Below are 6,320 nucleotides of genomic sequence, written 5' to 3'. Positions count from 1 at the left end.
CGTTTGTATGTTTACCAGAATTATTTTTTTTTCGGTGAACATGTTACATGAATGGTCTTTATAATCCGTATAATACATTAATGTAAAATAGATTTTGGTCTAGTGCTAAATTAAGATTTTCTGACCACGCACGGGTGTAACTTATAGTACATTCTGACAACATCTCCAAGACTTTTGTGTGGAGACTTCCGACTAACTACCCTTCTGAATGGCATCCTCCCAGAATTTCAACAGTATATAAAGACAGATTTAAAGAATAACCGGAGGAACATGAAGACCGTGATACAGAAGATGCATTTGGGGACATCTCTCGGTGACTAGCAAAGGCTGATTTGACTACTAGGGTATTTGTTTGTTTTAGTTTTTTTGGACTGTCGTGTTGGCTTGCCCTCTTCTTTTTTGAGAACCACTGAACCTGGATTACCCTGTCTTAATAATATACCCACATTGAGATCGACTATCTCGCTTCCTGTGTCCTCTCTGGTGCACAGAAGACTCCCTCCAAACACGGAAAGACAGAATAATAGGGAGTGCTAATGAGCACTAATTTGACTGCACCTGGTGCAATTAACAGGAGTGCAATTAACTGTGAGACAGGACACAGATAGAGGCATTCTAGGTACGGTGAAGTGTCTAAGGGGAAAGTGAGCCCACTAGTGGACACACAGGGAAACAGAGACTAGACCGCGTGACAACTACGGTAAACAACAGTGAGGATTTAAAGAAAGGGAGGACCCCAGGACCAATGAGCTGTCCTCATTAATTTGGAAGACAACCAAAAATGCCTTTGAAATCATATACACAAAAATATATGCTCAGCTCGAACAACTGAGTCAGTTGCAGATCATCCTTTCTAACACTTTGGACTTACCATCTATAGGGACAGAGCAAAACAAAATATAACTCAGGAGATACCAGAGGATGAGATAAAAACAGGGCAATATCAAGATTAAAAACGAATCAAATGCCAGGTGCAGATGGGTAACCATCCAGGAAATGGGCATAACCAACCATCAGAAACAATAATAACACCAATGCTAAAAGGATTGTTTTTTAACTATATTTTGCGGATCTGTAGTTATAAGTCTTGATGCGAAAAAAGGCTTTTGACTCATATCCGTTGGGACTATTTATACTTGGTCCTTGGCTGACTTTGGTTTTACTGACCAGGTAATTAGATGTTTTAAATTCCCTATACTCCTCTCCTACGGCTAGAATTAAAATAAATGGGGACTTATCCAAAACAAAATTTCTTGAAAGGGGATGTCGACAGGGATGCCTCCTCAGCCCCACTCTTTTCGCCCCTATTCCATAGCGAGCCTCTGGCACTGTGGCAATCAGAGAGAAGACCAATGATAGTATACTTGTGGGTAATAATCGGAGATACACAACATAAGATATGTGCATATCACCGGATGACGTACTCGTGACAATTACCAGTACTAATGTAAGTTTGCCTAAATCAGTATGCTCTTCTTAAAGAATTTGGTTCATATTAAGGCTATAACAGAAAACCTACATAAGAGCTCAAATGCTTCACGTTTAGCTATGAATCCACAAGAAAATATTTATTTAAATTCTGTCAATAGTTAAATGGAAAAAGTAATACAATTTAAATACTTTAGGGGTACACAATACCTAAAGACGGTATTTCGGCCATTTTATGACCTAACAATTACATTCCTATAACAGCTGATATTAAACGCAGACTTGAACCGTTGAGGTCATTGTACCAATGAATATGTACAACAGAAATCAGAGCGCTATAAAGGATGAATAATATACTACCGCCCAGGCTGCTTTTTCTTTTTTCAATCCTTGACTGTGTGAAGTGCCTCCCAAGCAATTCAGTGATTGGAATAGAACTATCTCATCTTTTATTTGGGAAAACCAAAACCAAGGATTAGATATCAAAACATTACAACTCCCCAAGGACAAAGGTGGTATGAAGCTCTACCCGTGCTTGGAGGCTTATTATAAGAGCAGCACCAGTTCACGTTCTCTGGTCTGTTGGTGTGACCCTGGGTGTGATGCAATAATGGAAGGACCTAGAGTAACCGTCAAGTAAGCATACCTCTCCAATCCATACTGGTTGAAAAAAACTCTCTTGAAAAAAACATCTGAAAAAAGTAAGTAATTGGATGACAGTCCCTGCTTAATATCTGGCACACCAAACTAATTAAAAATATAAGAATTTGAAAGAAGTAATAATATACGAATATTCACGTTGGGTGAAGATTTGATACAGAATTAGCACCAGCTGGACTGGACCGTAGATTCAAACACTGGACTAATTAAGGTATCACTTCGTACTGTATAATATCCTCACACTGATGGTTTGGATACATTTCAAAAAACCCACATGGATACATACAATTTAGGGACGGAAGATTCTTTGCAGATACCTTAAACGTAAAGACACCACTTTGATAAAACATAATTAAAACTACTGGAGAGAAGGGGAAAAGACCTGAATTAGGAGTATTCAAGTGAGGCATATCAAGGGTAATACAAACAGAAAACTGATTTCCAGGTTATACTCATGTTATCAATTTAGACAGGGGAGGACTTTTCAACAATGTATGTAAAAAAGAGGTGGGAGAAAGAAGCTAACCATAAGGATAAGTAGAAGATGACTGGTTGAATATATATGGAACAACAATCTACCACTTCTAGCTCGGTGGTTGTGAGGAATTCAAACTGGGAAAAACACTTTTAAGATTCTTTATAACCCCTAATATAAAAAAGATTGCAGAGTAACAATCCTGAAACATGGTTGGAGATTGTATTTGGAGGTAATGTGTAATATTGTCCTGCTGGTCGCGTCCATATCTTTTAGGAATGCACTATTATGTTCTTTGTATTGGACTAGAGGTGATGAAGGTAATTAGATACAATATTAGGTTCCAGAGCTAGTGTTTAAATTTCAGTGATATATATTTAGGAAATCTACCAACAGGGCTGAGAAAGCCAGCTAGATATCGGTTACAAATACTTTAGGTAGGAGCAAGAAAGCAATAACTAGGAAATGGTCTAAGTAAAGATTCCCCGACAATTGTTGAATGGATAGAAATAGTTAAGAAATTTATGTTATGGAACATTTGACTTTCTCTCTGAGATATGCCCAGAAAAGAAATGTAGAAGCATATTGGAACCCATGGAAATTGGATCTGAATAAAAATTGAGATGTATATACCTTTATTGATTTATTTATTTATTTATTTATTACCCCTTTTCCTTTTCTGTTTTACATGATGTTGAACACGTTATGTTACTCTATGATTATTTTGCTTGATGTCCCGTAGTCTGTCCCTGTCTGGTTTTCTTTTCTTACATCAAAAAATACGCAAAAAAGGAAGTTTAAAAAAAGAAATGCACAGAATGCAAAAAATAGAAAACTATGTAGAAAAATGTTATTACAGTGTAAAATAATGGTTTCTATTTTAATATCCTTTTAAAGTATAATTTATTTTGTGATGCGCAAGCTAAATTTCCATCAGCCAATTGCCCCTGTATAAAGTGTAACCTGATCCTTTTAGACATCAATGATTAATATGCTGATTTAATTTTTAGAATTATCAATGTTGGCAAACACGTATTGTGCTCGCTAAATATGTTTTGGAAATTGCAATACTTTTGTTCAGAGTTCTTGGATGAATAAAAAGTTAAAAAGAAAGCCAATTTATTCAAAATTGTAATCTTTGCTATAACTTCTTATCAATTTAACACATCCTTAGCTGATGAATATAAAGGTTTGATTTCTTAAAAAAAAATACAAAAAAAATTTACTGAACCCAAACTTTTGAGCGGTAGTGTAAATTGTTAGAAAAGATTTCAAGTTTAAATACATACTCTCCTTTTTCTTCACTTTTTATTCCATCAAAGAAAAAGAAATCCACAGAGTTCAAAAGAAATCTGAAGCAGCACAACAGTTTCAACAATGCTAATCTCATGGATTTCTAGAAGATTATGTGACAATGCAAGGATGCAATAATGATGCTTGGAAAATTCTTCTGTGCATCCAAAGGAATACATTACAGTTTAATGTATATTAAAACAGAAAATCTTTCTTTTTATATCATAATAATTTTTCACAATATTAAAGTTTTCCTGTATTTTGGATCAAATACAATTGCCAGCCTTGAGCGACAAAAAGAAACTCATGTAAAAAACATTAGATGTCAGGCTACGATTCCCCAGCGTTTGAATGGTAAGCACAGCACACACACAAACACAATCATCACCACACACACACAGGCACTGTATATTAAGATAATAAATAGTTGACTGGAAATTGCATAACATAGTGATGCAAAATCTTTTCCTTTTGCAAGATCCGCGTCAGTGATGCCACCCTCATGAATCCTGGTCCTCCTGCACTTTACAAACTGAACACAGAAAAGAACTGATATTGATGGGTCCTGATGGAAAGCTCAGGCGATGGATTTATGGAAGAAGAGAACAGAAACAAACAGAACAAAGTCATACTGATGGTGGGAGAAAACCGGCGCAGGGAAAACCACAATCATCAACACCATCATCAATTACATACTGGGAGTGAAGTTTGAGGATGAAGAGTTTTATCAAATCACCCGAAGAACAAGAAGATGAAGATCAATCACAGTCCCAGACATCAGAGATCACTGTTTATATGAGGTGTTTGTTGAAGAAAACCCAACATCTCTGACCATCATTGACACTCCGGGATATGGAGACACTAAAGGATACGAGAAAGATGGAGAGATTTCTGAGTATCTGAGCAGATTATTCTCAGATGAGGATGGGATTCATTATATTGATGCAGTGTGTTTTGTGATGAAGGCGTCTCAGAATCGACTCTCTGACAAAGAGCATTACATATTTCACTCAGTTCTGTCTCTGTTTGCTAAAGATATAGAGAACAACATAGTGTTTCTACTCCATTCAGATGGACGACCTCCAACAGATGCCCTCAATGCCATTAAAGAAAGCAGAAATACCCTGCAGAAGAGATGAGAAAACAACCTGTTCACTTCTTATTCAACAACCAACAGAAAGAGGAAAGAGAAGAAAGAAAGCAGTATGACGATGCATTCAGAACATCGCCTGGGAAATGGGAGAGAGAGCATGAATCGGTTCTTCACACTCTTGGAAGAAAAGAACAGAAAAAGTGTTCAGATGACATTAGATGTTCTGAAAGAGCTGAGACAACTTGAAGCCTGTGTCTCCGAATCTGATGGAAGCGAATCAGATGAGAAGGAGTTAAAAACCCAAGAACTGATGCAGATTCAGGAAGCCCTAAAACAGAACAGAGAAAAGATTGAGAATTGTGAGAACTTTAGTTTACAGTCCCAACGGGTTTTCAAAGAAAAAGTCCCCATAAGTCCTGTAAAAGTGTGGTCGTTGTGGTATTTCTGGCAAAATGGAACAGCATGGCAACCTGCTGCTCTCTGTCAGGAAACCTGTCATGATGAGTATGATTGCTGGTGGATCCCTTTCAATAAAGCGGAAGGTGTGTGAAGTCATGAATGACAACTACTGCACTGTGTGTACTAATAAGTGTCATTACAGCAAACACAAAAAAGGGACAGGAAAGTATGTGACAAAGACAAAGACAGTCACTATGACATTTGATGACCTCGAAAGGTGTATGCAAACAGTGATGTAAAAGCCTAAAATCGTCAATTCCACACAAATGAATATGAAGATACTCAAACAGGAACATGAAAGTATCATGAAAGAGTTTCAAAAGAAAAACAGAAATCGAAATGAAAATCAACAGTGATCTGGAGAAGATTAAAAAGGAAATGTCCAAACTGCTGCATGAAGCTTATATGATCATCATGAATCTGTGTAGATTGCACTAAAAGCAGACAGCGCTTTCACACTTCAGCATCTGGGTCTCCCTGATTCCCCGAAACTGAAGGAGGAGGGAAAAGAGGAATGGATAAAGGACCTGGAAAATCTGAGGAAAGCTGGAGAACAGCAGAATAATAAAGGGGGCCATATATCATGTAATGGATATTTTTGGTCGTTTAACAGGTAAAAAGTAATAAATGCAAACAAATATGAAAAATGCTGATCAAGAAGAGATGTAAGAAAATCAATTAACTTACAACTGTTTGATGATTTTCATGATTTAAATTTTTGGATACTAACAAGTAAATTGATAAGAAGTTATAATGAAATGGTGTGTTCATTAACAAAAGTAGGAAAAGAATATAACAGTTCAGGTAACAGCCAGGTGGCGGTTGTGAGGATAAATTAATTAATTTAGACCATATAAATCGACAACTTACCGCTGTGTTTCTGGTTTAATTCCTCCTCCAAGTTCTAACTAT

The 6,320-nt window shown here is 36.7% G+C and overlaps 1 pseudogene; it reads left to right on the top strand.

Annotated features, from left to right (window-relative positions):
* The first annotated feature begins 4,424 nt into the window (after nt 1–4,424).
* On the top strand, nt 4,425–6,025 carry LOC122144058 (annotated as a pseudogene).
* The last annotated feature ends 295 nt before the right edge of the window (nt 6,026–6,320 follow it).

The sequence above is a fragment of the Cyprinus carpio genome, unplaced genomic scaffold (genome assembly GCF_018340385.1).
Source record: "Cyprinus carpio isolate SPL01 unplaced genomic scaffold, ASM1834038v1 S000006585, whole genome shotgun sequence".
In the NCBI taxonomy this organism is placed as follows: domain Eukaryota; kingdom Metazoa; phylum Chordata; class Actinopteri; order Cypriniformes; family Cyprinidae; genus Cyprinus; species Cyprinus carpio.
Note: the sequence above shows the minus strand (reverse complement) of the source record. Positions and strands in the feature narration are given on the sequence as shown.